General features: G+C 34.1%; 1 protein-coding gene across 8 annotated transcripts in view; it reads left to right on the top strand.

The window, feature by feature from the left end:
• SGCZ (sarcoglycan zeta) overlaps positions 1 to 17,840 on the top strand; it is a 442,608-nt gene that overhangs the window by 253,692 nt on the left and 171,076 nt on the right. The gene's annotated exons all lie outside the window — the stretch shown is intronic.

The following is a 17,840-nucleotide window of genomic DNA, read 5'->3' as shown; positions in this document are numbered from 1 at the left end:
TTATTGGATGAACATGCAATCCAAAGGACACTTTTCTTTTAAATAATTTTTTCACATCACATGTTAAAGCACATACTCTGACATTTAAATGATGATAATAACTATTAAAAAAATGTTCATTTTTACAGTAGTCAATTTAAAATAAAAGTCTATGATGCAAACAGTTAAAAATAAAAAGAAATTCGTCTGTGGATTTGTTCTCCAGGCTGATTGATATAAGCTTATTGATATAATTTTACACATCCAAAACTTATTTTTTATCAAGAGGGAGGTAAACTGTTTACATTTGAATTTCCTGGCAGTTTTCATGTTCATTTTAATTCTTCCATAATTAAAATGCAAACTATAATGGGAGAGGATTGATATTTAAGCTTAGTTCTACACTGTCTTTCTTTCAGTTTTAAATTTCATAAATTATTTGCAAAGTTATTTAAATTACCTTATTACTTAATTGCTTTGGAATTTTTTATTGATTATTATCATTATCTTGAGTGTAATTTTAATATAGAAACAACAGAATGCTTAAAGAGAAACTATTAATAAAAGTAAGAGGAGTAAGATTTTAAAATTAAAATGTGGTATATAATCACTCAAGCTAGAATCTTATGTAAGTTAGTATTTGCATCTTTACAGATGTAAACTTCAGTACTTCTGAAGTTTTTTATGGGAAAAAATGATTTAATTTATTTAATATTTAACCCTTGCTGTGTTATTTTCCATTTCCATCACTGGACTCAGAGATCATATTACTGTTATGTGGTTTGGAATGATTGCTCATGTAAAAATACATTTTAGTGGGTATTTCAATTTTGAAGACTATATTCTTACTTCACAACATTTAAAAATAACTGTTTCCATTTCTACCACTTAATAAAATAGTTCTGTTAAATTAATCAGTAGGGGCTGGAAATGGAAAGAATTAAAGCCTAAAATGAGTCGATCCTTGTGGGTCCCTTCCAACTTGGTATATTCTGTGATTCTGTGAAAAAAAAAGGTTGGGGCAGGGATCAAGCTTGCATCCTGAGCCTTTCTGACTGCATTTGGATATAATAATAATGTGAAAACATACAGGGAATAAAACCCCACAGTACATTTTCTGTTTTTCATGGCCACAATGAAAGAACCTAGTAAGAGGAAATAGATTGATTCTGTAGAGTCTCTCTCTTAAAAAGAATGCAATTGGATCTGGTTTGTAGGTGTGATCTACCTTCCTTCTTGAGAATAAGTTATGATACCCTGTTCATTTTATTTTTATTTTTTTATTGGGCCCATCAGGGAAAGCCTTTGTAGAGAAGATTTGAATGGAAGAACTATCCATGTCCAAGAAATCAAGTAATCTCTAATCTCTGGTCAGATTTTTTGTTTGGCTTAGTTCTTGTTTGGTTGGTTACACAAGTACACATGCGAATCATAGACAGCCTTTCTTATGCTGGCTGCATATTAATGTTAATTCCGTGTTTGCCCTCTGATCTTGACCAAGTCAATGTATAAGCAAGGATTCCCAGAAGACTTTTTTGTAAAATCAGATTTGATATACTTTAAGACTTAGCAATAGAAACATAATATAATGAAAAATTTAATTCACTTTGCCCGTGTGGTTGGAGTTGATTAATCCCTTTGAAATAGAGTGTCATCACAGAATACTAGAATATCTTCCATACTGAATCTTGAAACTAACAATACTAGAAAAAAAAAACCACCTCTAATAATTTTTTATAGAATGGCAGTTTCTGTTCAGTTATCAGCTGAAGGAAATGGAAATAGTCTCTGATCCACATACAGCAGGTTAGAGGTATGGTGTCAGTATAAATGATGTCTGAGGTGCTCATTTTCCAAAAATGCCCAGAAACTAAACCCCACTCAGTATAAGAGACAAAACAACCTTTCCAATCTAAATTTAATGAAAAGTGAAAGCAGGAAAGCCTTGTATATTTTCAGTGTCTTTTTTTTTTGACAAAAATTGTCTTTATATAAAGTGCTTCAACTTTCTCCTGTTTTTTATCAGATTAGTTTCCTTAAAAAGCCAAACAAATCTATATGCCAGTGTAAAAGCAGCCTTCTAAGGTCTATCAAACTTGTAAAAGTACACAAGTCAGCAAAAACTTCATGAGTCTTCAGGTAATGACAAAATAAATCAAACTATTTTTCCTTTTTTTCACTTTTATAAATAAATCATAGAATCATCACAGAATTATAGAATGTTTTGGATTGGAAGAGGACCTTGAAGATCATCTAGTTCCAACTCCCCTGCCATGGGCAGGGGCACCTTCAAGTAGATCAGGTTGCTCAGAGCCCCATCCAACCTGGCCTTGAACACTTCAAGCAGTGGGGAATCCATAGCTTCCCTGTGCAATCTGTTCAAGTGCCTCACCATCCTCACAGTAAAGATTTTTTCCCCTAATATCTAATCTAAACTTATTCTCTTTCCATTTAAACCTATTTCCCTTGTCCTGTCACTACCTGCTCTTGTAAGGAGTTTTGTCCCGTCTTTCCTGTAAATTCATTTCAGGTACTGGAAGACCACAATTAGGTCACCTTAAAGCCTTCTCTTTTCCAAGATGAACAATCCCAATTCTCCCAATAGGAGAAGTGTTCCATCCTTCTGCTCAACTTGGTGGCCCTCCTCTGGACCAAGTGTTACCTGTTTTCCTATTTTCCCAACACTCCATTTTCTTAATCAATATCACTCATTGCCATGTAATCAATATTACTTGTATGTTAATTGAATATAGTCATATAGTAGTGATGAGCATGAGGAGAGAAACTCCAAGAAATAAAATACTCTACTGTAATTTTATGTCAGTGGAATTATTCATATAGCTATACTTTGGAATCTGTTGTATACATTTCAATTCCATCATGCTGCAAAGTGAAAGTTAAAGGATGTGCAGGAAAGAATGTATTGACAAGGGAAGAAAAATATGAGGGAGAAGAAAGGACTAACCTATTGTGGTAAAAATTATGAGACTGAAAAAGAATTATGAGATGGAGAAGTTGAAATAAAGAAAAAAGACCATATTTCATATAAAAAAGGTTTCTTAGCTAATAGATGTATTAGCCTCAGGAAGCAATATGTTTCAAAATGAAAAACAATCCATAATTTTTAGATCTCTAAAATTAAAATGGTGACAGCATTAGCAGATATGATATACTGAGAAGAAGTATTCTAGTCTTCTAAATAAATCATTGGACAAGGACTGTGAAAATCAGAGTTTGATTTTTAACACTCTTTGCAGTTGCTTAGCTGTGAATATTAATGATTTATTACTTCTAAATGGAAGTTATTGGAAAGCAAACATGAATGAGAGCAGCCCTGAGGAGAAGGATATGGAGGTTCTGTTCTCCTCTTCTGATGAGAAATTTGACATTACCCAGCAGTGTGCAGCTCAGAGAGCCAACTGGATTTGGGCTACATGAAAAGAAGCAAGGCCAGCAGGCTGAGGGAGGTGATTCTCCCCTCTACTTCACTCTCATGAGACACCACCTGGAGTACTTGCACAAGTATTTAATTTTTTATTTTATTTCATTTGTCATTTTGTCATTCTTGTTAGTAATAAAAACATTTAAAAAACTTTTCTGATAGTAATCAACTTAATTACGAAAAGAAACTTTTTTAATACATACTTTTGGAAAAAAAAAGAAAAAGAAAATTATAGTCAAGAAAAAAAGTGGGATAAAGCAAGCAATAGAAAAAGAAAGAAAAGAGAAAAAGAAGATATGTAAAGCAGGACAAAACCAATAAGTGTACTCTTTACTCTTTTAAAGTGTCTAATGTAGGACTACTCAAAGTTCTATCAGCACAGAGATGTACTCTGAAATATACCTAAAACTGAGTTCTTGGAGTGAGTCTGGCATTTTATTCACCTGGAACTATATTGAATATATTTTATTATCTTTCAGTGGAAATAGGCACTTGGTTTAATTTTCTCTGAAAGTCTCTGTGAGAGGAAATACAAGTCTATTCTTAAAAATTATAATTACCTTTCATATAACTGTAAGATAAATGCTAGCACATTTAGCAATACTGGCAATGTGCTCTTTTTGTAGTGTGAGTTTTCACACTGCCACTGTAGATGGGGCCTGTATGTGTTACCAGAGAAGCATGAAATACATGGCACGTTCATTTTTATATGATTTATAGGTTTAAATGTTTCTTGAAATAAATTTAAGTATGCTAAAAGTGCTTGAAATATCTAGAAGGTACTCATTAGTTGTTCCATTATTACTTTGTTCAAGTAATGGAGGGCTATAAATTTTATATTAATTTAGAAATGCATTTGGCCTCTAACCATTATGATCTTTCATGATGTCATGGTGACATTAAATAAACACAATTGCTGGATGCCAGAATTCTTTCAGAAATATTTATTATATATGGTAAGACTGTCTCTAAACTCTATATTGATACTATAAAACTTAAGAGGATATAAATAAAAGGAGAGAAAGGTCTTTAGAGAGATCTTCAGTAAGAAGTGATTTCAGGCTGATAGTAAGGCAGAAGAAAAAGGAGAATACAGGCTGAGTCTTGAAAATTAGGAAGATTTAAAAGGAAGAAAAGGAAGAAAAGAGAGAGAAAAGAAAAAATATCATATCTTCAATGCAAATTAAGTTGACAATTTCTAGGTGTTGATTTGAGCCTCATTAGCCAAGTATAGGTAGCTAGACAATGAATAAGGAGTATAATTAATGAGAAAAAATATAGGTAAAAGTTGATGGACTAACATAGAATTATTGATGCTGACAGCCCTGCGTTTTCCAGGGAAACATTTGTGTGAAGTTAGGAACAGATGCTGAACAATATGGCACATCTGATTTCATGCTGCTTGTGCAAGCTGACCCCTGGCATTCTGTGTGAGGCCAAAAGATTTCTGAAATTTTAGTGAACAGGGACTGTGGAGGTTCATGGAGGCTGACTGCTCAGATCAGGTGTTTGCCTTGCCTTTCTGCAAATATCTGATGATCATGGTTTTACAATAAAATCTAAGGTGGAGTAGAGAACACCTGAAATACTAGTTGTTATGTAATTCAGCTGCTTTTTAAGATGTGTTGTATAACCTAAAGTAATGTATTCCTCTCTTCATTTGAAGGGTTGAAACTATTATTGCAAGTTATTCTCACAGTGGAAAATAATTTTAACAAAACAACTTCTAATGCACAGTTTAGGAAAGGATATACAGAAATAAATTACTTTATATCTACAATTACATTTATTACTTGAACCACTACAATTTATTTTTTTAATTCCATAGGAAGAATATTGATTCATCCAAATAAAGATCCAATTTTCATTTAAAACTTCAGTAACTCTTCTCTCTGTCCCAATAATCTGTATGCTGATTTTTAACATTTAAATACTGTTACTAAACCAAACACTCTGCGATTTGAAGTCTAGCTGTTAACAGAGACATTTGTCTCTAGCTACTTTCTTGTATACACTTTTGATACAGATATGAAGAAAGGGAGTTATCGTAGCTGACAGAGAACTATTGAAAACCTCTGTTCCTCCATGGTCTTCCCTAAAAATAACATTGTTGGGATAAATTACTTGATGACATAATTGTCATACATGAGATCCAAGTTCAATATCTTTTCTCTGTCAACAGCAAGTAATGCTTGTGTAGGAAAGAATGTAGACCAGAGCAAGCGTATAAGTGCTTCCCCAATGCTCTCCCATCTTACAGATTTAAGGTTCTGAGATTTTGAGGGCTATGTGATAGCAATGTAGCAGTAGATCGAGCTGGAGAAGGACAACAAATGTTTAACACCAACACTCATAGCGGAGTAGAGAGAAGACAGAACTGTCTCTAATGCCTTGCGTCACAAAATTTAGCCTTCTTTGATCCTGAAATTCCAGGAAAAATATGGGATGAAAAGCAAAGAATAGCATGCTTGGAAAAGTGGTGTCATTTGAGTAAAAAGTAATGCCAAATGGGTAAAATATTGTTTAGTGTTTCTTGATCACCCTTGTTCTTTCCTCCAGATAATACTACAAGTCATTTATAAACAGGATATTAATACCAAAGTTCATAATTTGTAGAAGGTTTCAGCTGGCTCATGTAGTTTCCTTCTGTAAAACACCACACCACTTTTTGAGATGAGGTACAATATTATAATCGATAGGAAAATGAAAATTTGGATTTTCAAAGTGTCAACATAAAATATTAATGGGAGAAAGATTTGTTGTTCTGGACCACCTTTTTTCTTAATATGAGCAATATGATTATCAAAGAGTCATAGAATTATAGAATACCTGGAGTTGGAAGGGATCCACAAGGGTTCAGGTCCAACTCATTTTTTTCTTTTATATTTGATGGCAGTATTCTAGAATAGCATTTTTCCTTTCAATTAGAAATTAAATACAATAGGTTTTAATACTCAAGAATATATTATGAAGCCTTGTTACAGCTTGATTCTTTTTGCCATAAGCTCTAAAATGTATTCACTTTCAATTGATTAAAAGAGCTTGCTTATATTTTCTGAAGTGATAAGCTTTTGCATATAGATGCCACTAAAATGGCACTGAAATATTCATTGCCTGAAAATGCTAGATAGAAAATTGTATTAATTTTATTAATAATAATTTTATTATTGTATTAATTTAATTTAACAAGGTCAAAAAAAAGCATGGACAAAGATAATTTCTTGAACAACATATTAAAAGTACAGCATATAATCAAAACCATAAACAAATACAATTTTCTTGAGCAGGTAGTGGCAAAAAGAAACCAATGTCATGAATATTTTGTGCTGGACAATTTTACTGAAAATCACATTATTTTTATTTCTTTTAAAAAATCTATCAGTATTCTTACTACTGTCATAAGAAAAGCCTATGTGTGATGGTAGCTGATAAAACTGGGGAAGACCTCTGCAGTATTGTAGAATGACTGCTTTAATCCTAGACTTTGCTTAAAAAGGTGATTTATGCATACATTTTTCTGTGGCACTCAAGGACATACAATATTTATTATGCTATAAAGCAGCACAGAGAAGAAACAGCAGGACTTGTCTAAAAAACTGTGTTTGTTTTTAATACTGTGGTATTCCAGTTAACCTCATGAGCTAGGTGAAAAGACCTAGAATTAAAGACAGGAACCAGAAAGCAGACTAGCAACAGAATGGAAACTCTTGAGAAGCGAAGGCTATAGCAGATGAAGAAGCAGGCCAGTGGTGTTAGCTTTCTTTTTTTTTCTTTTACAATTTCATTTTGTCTGTAAATAGACTGAAACAACATTATTTCTGTGGGCAATGTTTTGTTTACACTTTCTGAGCTAATCATCTGTTAAACAAGCAAGAAAAACCTGTCAAATAGTAAAAACCTTTAATCTATAAAGTGAGTGAAATATCTGATATTTTTCTATGTACAGTGTATGCTTGTAAAGTCCATATTTGCAGTACTGATTCTATTGATAAAAAGATATTGATTGTATATTACAGGAAATATGTTTCTGTGTCTGTACTGTGGAACTGGTTGACTGATTCCAGTAAGTTCCTAAAGAGTCTGTGAAAATAAGGAGCTCTACAGACAAAAGACACTCTATAAGTATCTCAAGTAAAGGGAAGGTTTGACAGATCTGTAAGAGGTGGGAAAGAATTTGCTTTGGAGAAAGTCCTCCATGTTTGAACAATGTGGAAAAGCTCCAGTCCCAGCTCATGCCTCCGTTAATATCAAAATCTGTCCTCAGTGAGACACAGGCTGCAGGACACCTGGAATTAGTACTCCAATACTTAAAGAATTATTTGGTTTAATATCTTCTTTGTTAACATTTTTCCATCATCACTGTCTGTATCATACTTCTTGGCTTCCCCTTGCTTGCAGAACTCCTTGTCATTTCTCAGAGGCAATAATACAACTGTTACTCAGGGTTAAAACCTTTCAAGAACCAAAAAAGTTTGTGTTCATAGAACTCATACAAATGAGGAGGGGTTTTGAGGTGAAATACATAAATAGGTTCAGACAATTATATTATAATTTGTTTAATTAAGCATCTCTCCCCCCACCCCCTACTGTGATAAAAGTTAAGCTCTTGGCAAACCTGAAAAGAAAAACTATGATTTTGTACTTATTTGGGGAGGGGAGCTGTTTGGTGTTTTGTTTTGTTTTGTTTTGGTTTTTTTTCATTTTTAATTTGACTAACTTAACATACAGTCTTTATTGAGTAGAGAGAAATTAAGCGTTGCAAAATCCTAAAGATATCAAGATACTGCATACTGGCCAAATTATATTTTCATTGATCATTAAACATATGTTGACACAAGGATACATCTGAAAATATGAGAAAAAGAGACATGCTTAGACATAGGTACTATAGGCATTTTCCCTAGGAGAGTATTGGAATTGAAAGCAATCATAACTATCTGCCCAAGAATCAGAAGGTTAAGTTGGAAATGTGAGTTGGAATGAGGGTTCTGTGCCTTGTCCAGGAGAGTATCTGTGGCAGTAGTGCTGGAATTGACAGAATTTCAGTATATTTGAGGACTACAACTCAGAAAATGATTTCTCAAACAATATGGAGGTGTGTTTGTTTGTTTGTTTAGAGCAGTATATCTCCTCCCTCCCATTACTTCTTTGGCTTTTGGACTATCTTACTAGTTATTTTCTTCAAGATAATAGACCCAAATATTTATGAATCTTAAACTTAAATACAAGAGTAGGAAATAAAACTGTCTGTTATCTTTCCTGAAGTTGAAAGTTAATTTTCATTGAGGTAGTCTAAGAGAAGTTGTCAGTCAATACTCAGTGAAGTGTTACTACTCTGTGTGTTCCTTGTTAACCATATGGAAGAATAATTAGTCAGTAGATGATGGTTTCAGTTTCATGTCAGTTAAGAACTATGGGTGATTTTGAGAAACTGCAGGTGAATTAAACACTGTGTGGAATATAACAACTTCAGATATAATTTCACATGGATAAACATGTAACAAGCATGTACTGTCAGAGCTGCTCAGACTCAGCAATTGGGTATTTCTTGATTCTTTGAGAAATAATCTGTTGAAAATTAATTTCAGCAGAGTCAATAAACATGTCCTCTTAATGTATTTTCAATATAAGTAAAATTTAATAAAAAAGAGATAAATTAATAGATTAATGCCATCTGAATACATCTGATAGAGATTTTAACATAGGAAGCTATAGGAACAAGTGACATGATTGGAATAAAATTTGTTCTGGACTAGGAAAATTTGCATTTAGAAACTGAATGTTATACTTTGCAGAAGATTTATTCAACCCCTCTGCCTCAGGAAGGTTAAAAGCCTGGATATGGTGACAAACATTAATTTTTAAACATATTTACACAAAGAGATTTATAAATGAAAAAGCTAATTAGGTAATAAAAAAAGATACACATAGAACAACAAAAATTTTATTATTTTGTATAAAATCAGAGGTAGTAAGTGTAATGCCACAAAAGGCTAACTATTGGTTAGTATTAATTTTTTATCATAGATGGCTGATTTCATGCCTAATAATTTAGATTATGAGAATTATTTTTAATATTGTGATGTAGTATTACTGGTTTGGGTATACATTTTGTATTTGCTAGAAAAGGTAAAACTACTTTCTTTCATTAGCTCTTGAGCTTCTGTATTGTATACTTTCTACTTTGTGTGTGTGTGTGTGTGTGTGTGTGTGTGTGTGTGTGTGTGTCAAGTAATGATTACCATAGCATTGCATATCTAATTGGGTGAAAATTCCTTGTGGAAATACAAGAAAAAAGAATAATGAGTAAGGCCTATATATTAGTAACAGCAGTATACCCTGGAAGAATTTAGATTATTGATATCATTTTGCCATTCTGGATTAATCTTGGTGGCCTTCTCTGAACTGGATGTTGTATCCCATTCTAGGTTATGTTTGCTGGTCTTTTTTTTTCTCAGAGGTGACACGTATCTTGGAGGTCCTATATCATGTATCGGTGATGATATTTTCTGTATTCCTGGGCATTTTTCATGGTGATAAATGTCTACTTTCAGCACCTTGGGGTTTTTATTAGTTTTCTGGTTTATAAGTCTTTAATATAAGCAGTTTCAAGATCTTTTCTGTAACATTTTTATATTGTACTGAAAGCTGAAGGACTCAAGAAATTCCAGGTGTCAAGGCATTTGGAAATGAGAGAAAAAGTCTTCATACTAGCAGAATTTTATGGTCACAGGAGCTGGCAGGGCTTGGTTGATGGCAAAAGATGTTTCTGATATATAAACATGTTATATTACTGTTATCAACAGGATAAAGTCAAGTTCATTTACATATTTTATAAAATTGAACAGAAGATTTGCACACTAAGAGATTCATACAGTCTCACAGCTTTGGAATAATGTAGGTTGGAAGTGTCCTTAGGCTGTTATTTCATCTGATCCCAGTCAAACATGGGCCAAGTTTTACAGACTTCTGCATTCTGGCTGCCGTGTGTTGCATTGTTGCAGCCTATGGGAGATCTCTTTGAATCTGATTAATCGTTTTAGCCTGTGATACCTACCCAGAATATGACCTCACTGATGCCTTCTTCCCTTAATAGGCTCTTCCTGCATGGGAGAAGAAGATGATTGCTGCCTTACAGAAAACACTGACTTTAGTACTAAGTAATTTCAGCCTAACCCTGTTATGCTGTATGTGCCTCTATGAGCAGCTGGGCAAAACTGAGTCTAAATAGGTAGACTGATTCCTACCTGCAATAGCAAAGTCTGCAACATTTATTTCAGCAGACTTCACACTAATCCTAATAAGAATAGTATGCATCCTCAGGAAAGGACTTTAGCCTTTCTCCTTATGAAATTTCTAGTAGCTTAGGAGAGCATCTTGTTAATGGAACTAGTTTGGCACTTTTGACTGTGTACTTCATTAACACGTTATGGGAATGCATGAGCATGATGATGAAAAATCATTTCTAGTAATGGGAAAATGGATCCATATTAAACACATTACACAGGACTGTAACACGTGCGAGAACTCCAAAGGAAACTTCGTCTCCACCAATATGATGTCGGAAGCTTCAAACTTTATTAGCCATCACACAGATTTTTATGCAGTCTAATAATTATAATATATTTTACTATTTCACACATCATTGGATACACACTTAAAACATATTTAACTATTTTAATAGCTATTGGTTACACATTTAAAACACACATTGTTCACACGATTATTATTGGCTAGTTAACATATCTTATTTTCTAAATTCTTCTCCTTCTAAATCTAACTACAACACTTCTATTCCCATGCCTCCTGGCAGGTTCAGCTTAAACTCCCTTCTGCAAGTGTTGTTTTTCTCATCCCTGCAGATGTCCAGTCTTTGTCATGTTCTCAAAACACTTAGTCCTTGAGACTCCTCAGATTCCCATCAGCTGTTTTACTCCTGCCTTAACCCAAAAGGTTTCTAATTCTCCTACACAGGACCTTTTTTATTTTTGCTCAAATGTCTGGGATTTGAGAACATTGAAAATAAGGTGATTTGAGGCAGTCTGTTCTCACAGTGCCCTTTAGCACTGTGACAAAATAAAGTCCTGCTCATCACAGGAGCACAAGTAATCCACTTGGAAAAAAAGGTTTACTCAGGTGTTTTTAAAATCTACCAGCACATCCTGCAGTGGAAAAGTAGCAATTCAGACACGTTAAGACAACAACAGTGTATATTATTAATCAAGAAAAACTCTTCTTGATTCATATCACTCAGTGTTTGCATTTTATATGCTCCACTTTCTTAATGTTGAAGTGAGACAATAACAGATACTTTCAGTGGCTCAATCTTAAATTAACTTTTTATACTATGCAACACTATGAACAGCGGGAAAACATTTGTCCCACAATTATCGTTCCATTTCTAACTTTATTTCTGATCCTTCATTCTAAATGAAACTTGCAAAATATCTTCAGCAAATAAATCTTGTAACTAAAGCTATCAGAATTTAGAAACACAGAAAGAACAAACTCAGTCGAAATCCGTTTTATGACACATTATAATTTTCCTCACACCTCTATCTCAGATGACCCTTAATTTTCCATAGGTAATTACTACCTTTCTCTCTTTGTTTCTCCAGAGCTAATGACTTATTCCCTTTCTAATAACTCTTCCTCTGCATGGGTGCCAGCCACACTTGTCTTTCACATTACCTGGCTAATTAATGTAATTAAGTTAGAGTCAAAGTAGTTGTACTCAATTCACATTTGCTTTTGTTTCAGTGTGAGTTTGTTTCAGTGTGTGAGTTTATCCCTTTAATTATACCATTTGGGCTAATAAGTGACACTACTTTTTCTGGTATCTTTTTCTTCTGATTTCCAGCTAGTTACTTCCGATATTTTTCATAAGGAGGAAAGGTGGTGAGACAATGATCAACACTTTCACATGATCTCCATAAGTCTTCATTGTTGTTGCCAAATTTTCAGAATGTAAAGACAGGGGAGAGCCAGAAGAGATTTAGTAGCAATATTGGCTTGTGAATTCCTGCCCAGACTTTGTAGTAATCACCCTTTTAGCATTACCGTTGAATTTTTGCATCACTAAATGACTGAAATAACCCGCTATAAAAAAAGCATAGTTTACCAGGGAGCACAGCTGATAGAGGGGAACTGTAAGTGTGGAGTGCAGATGGAAGGACAGGAAAGTTACCTCTTCAGGCTGCCTGTCTTGCTGTGAACCTGGTTCTTGGTGAATTACAACCAACCAGTTGTCCTCCAGGGGTTACTTTCTGTAACATCGAAGAAAACTAGATCTGTAAAAAGCAGCATCACTTTTATAAGAACAAGTTTATCCTTTTTATTTGGATTTCACATCATGTTGGTCACAGAAGTTCCCCTATGCCTTTACTACTCATTAGATGAAAAAACTTAGCCTTATGTTCCAGCACTTAAACAAAAGGTTTTTAATTCACAACCTTATTATATTAAAAATAATTTAATTAAATGAATGTTTGATTTTAGATTGTCTATTTGTATGTATTTTTTTCACACTGTGCTGTAACTTGACAGGCTCTTTTCTGATTCTTTGTAAGCAAGACTATCCAACTTCATTCATCAGGCATTAAGTTTAAAGTGAGAAAACCCAGAGATTAATGAGATTACAGTAAAAGAATGGAAAGTTGAAGGTGTCAGAAGACTAGAAGAGCATTTAGAAGGTGTCAGCAAGGAATGAGAAATAAGGATCTGTTACATAATCTTATTGAATAGAAACCTCATGGAGTCATGAGTTCATCTCTGCTGCTATGGAAACTGTTTTCTGGATAGTCATAGAATCAGTGCACTGAAGTGGTTACAAGCAGGGAAATACACATGAAATACAATATGAAACTTCTTTCTGAAATACTGAAAAATATCTAGAGAGAAAAACAGATTTCAATAAATGAGGAATACAGAGTAAAATATTTTGCAATTTTATAAACTTTTCTTGTTCCCTACTGAAATGAAAATAAGCTCTTCACCATTTTTAAAAACTATCCAGTGGTCTGGCACTGACAATGCAATTATGGGATGTAGATCAAATAAGGTAATATAACAGCTTGTAAATGTTTGATCATACATTCCAGTATTTCTGAAGAAATCTTTTAAAATTGGAAATCAGCATTTCTAATACATTTTGTAGTAATCTTCTAAATGACTATTTTCATTGGGAAATTTTTCGCCCTTGAAAATTTTTCGCCCTTGAAAATTTTTCAGTTACCTGAATAATGACAAATAACACATCTGAGTTAATGTGATGCACTTCTTGGGATTACATCAATGGAACATAAAGTTCCATTAATTTTCTTTGTGAGAATTTGTATTATTTTATTTAGTTTTGACCACAGAAAAACTTACTATAGTAAATCCTCAGATTTTAAATGATCCCTGATTTTTTTTTAATGAGATATTTTTCATGTAATATTGCTTATAATTTTTGGTTACTGCTTTGTTAATTGTCTATATGTAGTCTATTCCGGTAGTGGCAATAGCTCTCAGTTCATGACCTGCTAATAGTTGCATGCACTCAAACAAAAAGACAGTCCACAAATACATTTTAAAACCCAAAAAAACCTTTCACAATCATGTATGTGTATAATTTTTTTTTTCTTTTTTTTACTCCTCTCAGCTGATTTTCTCCATGGTAAATGCCTGGGAGAGAAAAATAGAAAGTGGAACAGCAGCTGCTGCTGCTGCAGATTTCATGTTATGAGACCACATCTTGACTCGATGTAAGTCAGTACTGCATCCAGCTACTGTTGCCTGGTGGCTGCTACAAGTATTTCCCAGGTCTAATGTGTTCCTCTTCCACTCTATCCCATTTGAATTTGTAGTCTGACAGAGATAGTGATGTGTGTTTTTTGTGCTCTCTGATTCAAGTGAAAATAGAGAATTGTGGATAGATGGCAGGGTTTCTCCATGGCTGTCACACTAACATGAAAAGATCCTGTGATTACAGTCAGTATTTTTATGGTGGGCAATTTATACCTTTCTTCACTGAACATATATTTTAAAAGTTTTTTCAAGCTTAATAGAAGCTTTTCAGCATAGATGGAAAAACAAATGGCTTACTGTTCTCTGCTAGGAGTAAGGTTTCAAAGATGCCATCTTACACTATAGTTTCCTTTTTTTTTTTTTTCCAGGCTGTTTTATGAAGTTAGACTGCTCCTTTGTGACTGAAAACTTTGTTGGGACACTAATTCAACTTTAGAAGGAGCAATATTCTCTTTTATGGGATTTAGTGTTAAGAAGTGTCTTCATAGGATTCTGCTCTATCTGCATCATTCCATCCACTGAGACCTAGTCATTGACTTGAGATTAACCCTTTATGAAAAGATTAGGAGTTCTCTGTATCCCTGTGAAGAGCAAGGAATTATGAGTCTGCAGAGGAGCAAGTGGGGTGGATGCATGTCTCTCTTCAGAGGTTTACTTTGGTTTGGCACCACCCTGAAATAGAATCTCTGAAGTGGGATCCAGAACTTTGCATAAAAGTAAAGTCTGTACAAGTTCAGTAATATAAGAAATAGGAATCTGTGCAAAGCAATGGAATATACATTTTTCAGTCAATATGATAGAGACAGAACACAATGAGGAAATTTCTTCAGAAGCTCAAAAGGATTCAATGCCATAGCATTGGCTGAAATTTATTTACTTTAGAATTTTTAATGAAACATTGCCCTTCCATATGGCAAAATAAATGTTTCACCACAGATATTTATAACGTTATTTTGAAGAACAGATTAATATTTTTTTTACACGAGGTTGTAACAAGGTGTATTTTTTTGAGTGCTCCTGTGTTACCTTCATGTGAACTTAAGAAACCATGCTTTTATGTTTCCTGTAAGCTCTAAAAAAAAAAACTATACTGAATTAATGAATAGATTCTAAAATTCTCTGTGGTATCTGTAATTTACTCAACTGATTTTCATTAAGTTTTTTAGCTTTTACAATATTAAAACTGAATACTATAAGTTCTAAATGTAAGTGAGGTTGTAAGATCAAAAGGAAGAGACTTTAAGCTAAATGTTATAGTAGAAATTCTTTTATTATGTTCACTGTCAACTTTGCTTCAGTAAACAGTGAAAAGGATAATAAGATTGATCCCAAAGTTTTTAAATAACTTACTATAAGAAAAAGAATACTTTTCAGGATACCCTAAGATTTGAGTGTTGAATTTTTGTAATGATCTTGCTGTAACAGTTTTTTAGCATATGCAATTTGTGAAGCAGTTATCCAATAATATTGGAGAATTAGCTTCCAATTTAACAGTCATAAATAGTGATGCAAGGCATAGTAAAGTAAGTGTCCTAAAAGAGTTGATTTTCTTTCTCAATGTTGTGTGATTGCTGCTTTTGAAACAGAAATATCTGATATTTTCAGTGCTTTTTGACAGTTTGACAGGACATTTCTATATCCACTTGGAAGTGTTTACCATGATTCATTGAAAACTGTACAACTAAACCCCCTAAAACTTAACAGCTTCTTTAAACAGGATATGCCAGTCAAGGGAGGTGAAGGAGGGGATTGTCCCGCTCTGCTCTGCACTGGGGCGGCCTCGCCTCGAATATTTTGTGCAGGTTTTGGCACCACAATATAAGAAAAACATTAAGCCATTAGAGAGTGGCCAAAGGAAGGCAATGAAGATGGTGAAGGGCCTTGAGGGGAAGCCATAGGAGGAGCAGCTGAGGTCACTTGGTCTGTTCAGCCTTGTGAGGGGAAGAGGTGCGACAGACACTGATCTCTACTCTGTGGTGACCAGTAATAGGACCTGAGGGAATGGCCTGAAGTTGTGTCAGGAAAGGTTTAAATTGGATGTTAGAAAAAGGTTCTTAACCCAGAGGGTGGTTGGGCACTGGAACAGGCTCCCCAGGGAACTGGTCACAGCACCAAGCCTGACAGAGTTAAGAAGCATTTGGATGATACTCTCAGGCACCTGATGTGACTCTTGGGGATGGTCCTGTGCAGTGCTGTTTGACTCGAGGATCCTTGTGGATCCCTTCCAACTCAGCATATGAGTGTTATGTTGTGCCTTAACAGCAGCTGATTAAAAAATATTGTGAGATTTGCTTAGAGACTCTATGCTGTGTATTTGAGTATACTTATTTTTCTCTACTCTGGTTGACCCTTTCTCTGCTTACATTTCCATCATAATATGCAAGTAAGGATTACAGTTAAAAAGTAGGGAGTGTTTGCTGTCACCTGTAGGCCATTGAAATATTTCAAGTTTATGAATCTCTCTGTGAGCTCTTTGCAGACTTCCTCCATCCTTGATGATCTATTGATTATTTTTTCTGAACACTCACAAAGTACTCAAGAATATTAATCAAACAGTAGCAGGATGTAATATCCACCTAGGTAAGATGGCCTCTGTTATCCCATTAAAATCCAACTATTATTTCTATTTTGATGTATGTTTGAAAAAGTTCTTTTTTGTCAATGACGAAGTTCATTTGTATTTTCCTTTAGAAGGATTAAATCTCCTCTAAGTAGGTTAAAAATTGCACAAGTCATAAATTGCACATAATAAGAAGCATATGGCATTTGTAAAACTCTGTATATACTTTATATACACTCAGACACTTATTTGCATAAATTTAAACTACTGACATAGAAGGCTTGATTATACTGCCCAAATTAAGTCTCCCTGCCTGACTCTGAAAGTTCATTAGCACACTCTACATCTAAGGAAAGAGCAAGTACAGAATCTCCTCACACTGTTCAGACAGTCCAGTTTATTACTGGACTCTGTCACATCATTCTGTCTGTGTGAACAATGGCAGAATATTAGATTTTCAGTGTAATGGCTGTTAGACAAAAAGTTTGGGATCAGTTGATTTTACTGCCTTGTGATGTGCTGCTTAGTCATATGACAATTGCTTACCAGTGTTACCTCTCTTAAGTTTCCCCCTTGATTGTTCTGATGGTACTGAGGGTTTGGCCAATTTTCCACTAATTTTACAGTTCACTAATCCAGTCCACGTGTACTTTGTTTGGCTATGGGGATGCTGTGGGAGACTATACCTAAAATATTTGCTAAAATCAAGATAAATTACATCATCTACTTCCCCTTCCATCTGCAGAATCAGTCATTTGATTATAGAAACAATTACTCTAATCATGTGTGATTTGCTAAATCACCTCTTTGTTCCATAGTTGGAATATCAAATACTGTCATCTACAAATGAGTTTAAACACAATATATTTAGAATATTCATGGAATCACAGAGTGGTTTGCATTGGAAGGGACACTTGCAGACTAACTGTATCTAGAAGTATCAAATCCTGCCCTAAATAAGAACCTTTTCTCTTCCTTATAAGTTTGTCTGTTGCTAATCCCAAAAGTGAAACTCAGGTTAAACTGCAGGTTATTTGAATATCAATTCTATCCTGCAGTAAGTTCTAGTCA

This window comes from Myiozetetes cayanensis, unplaced genomic scaffold, assembly GCF_022539395.1.
Source record: "Myiozetetes cayanensis isolate MyiCay16 unplaced genomic scaffold, myiCay2020 scf7, whole genome shotgun sequence".
Lineage (NCBI taxonomy): Eukaryota > Metazoa > Chordata > Aves > Passeriformes > Tyrannidae > Myiozetetes > Myiozetetes cayanensis.
This window is presented reverse-complemented; position numbering and strand designations above follow the sequence as displayed.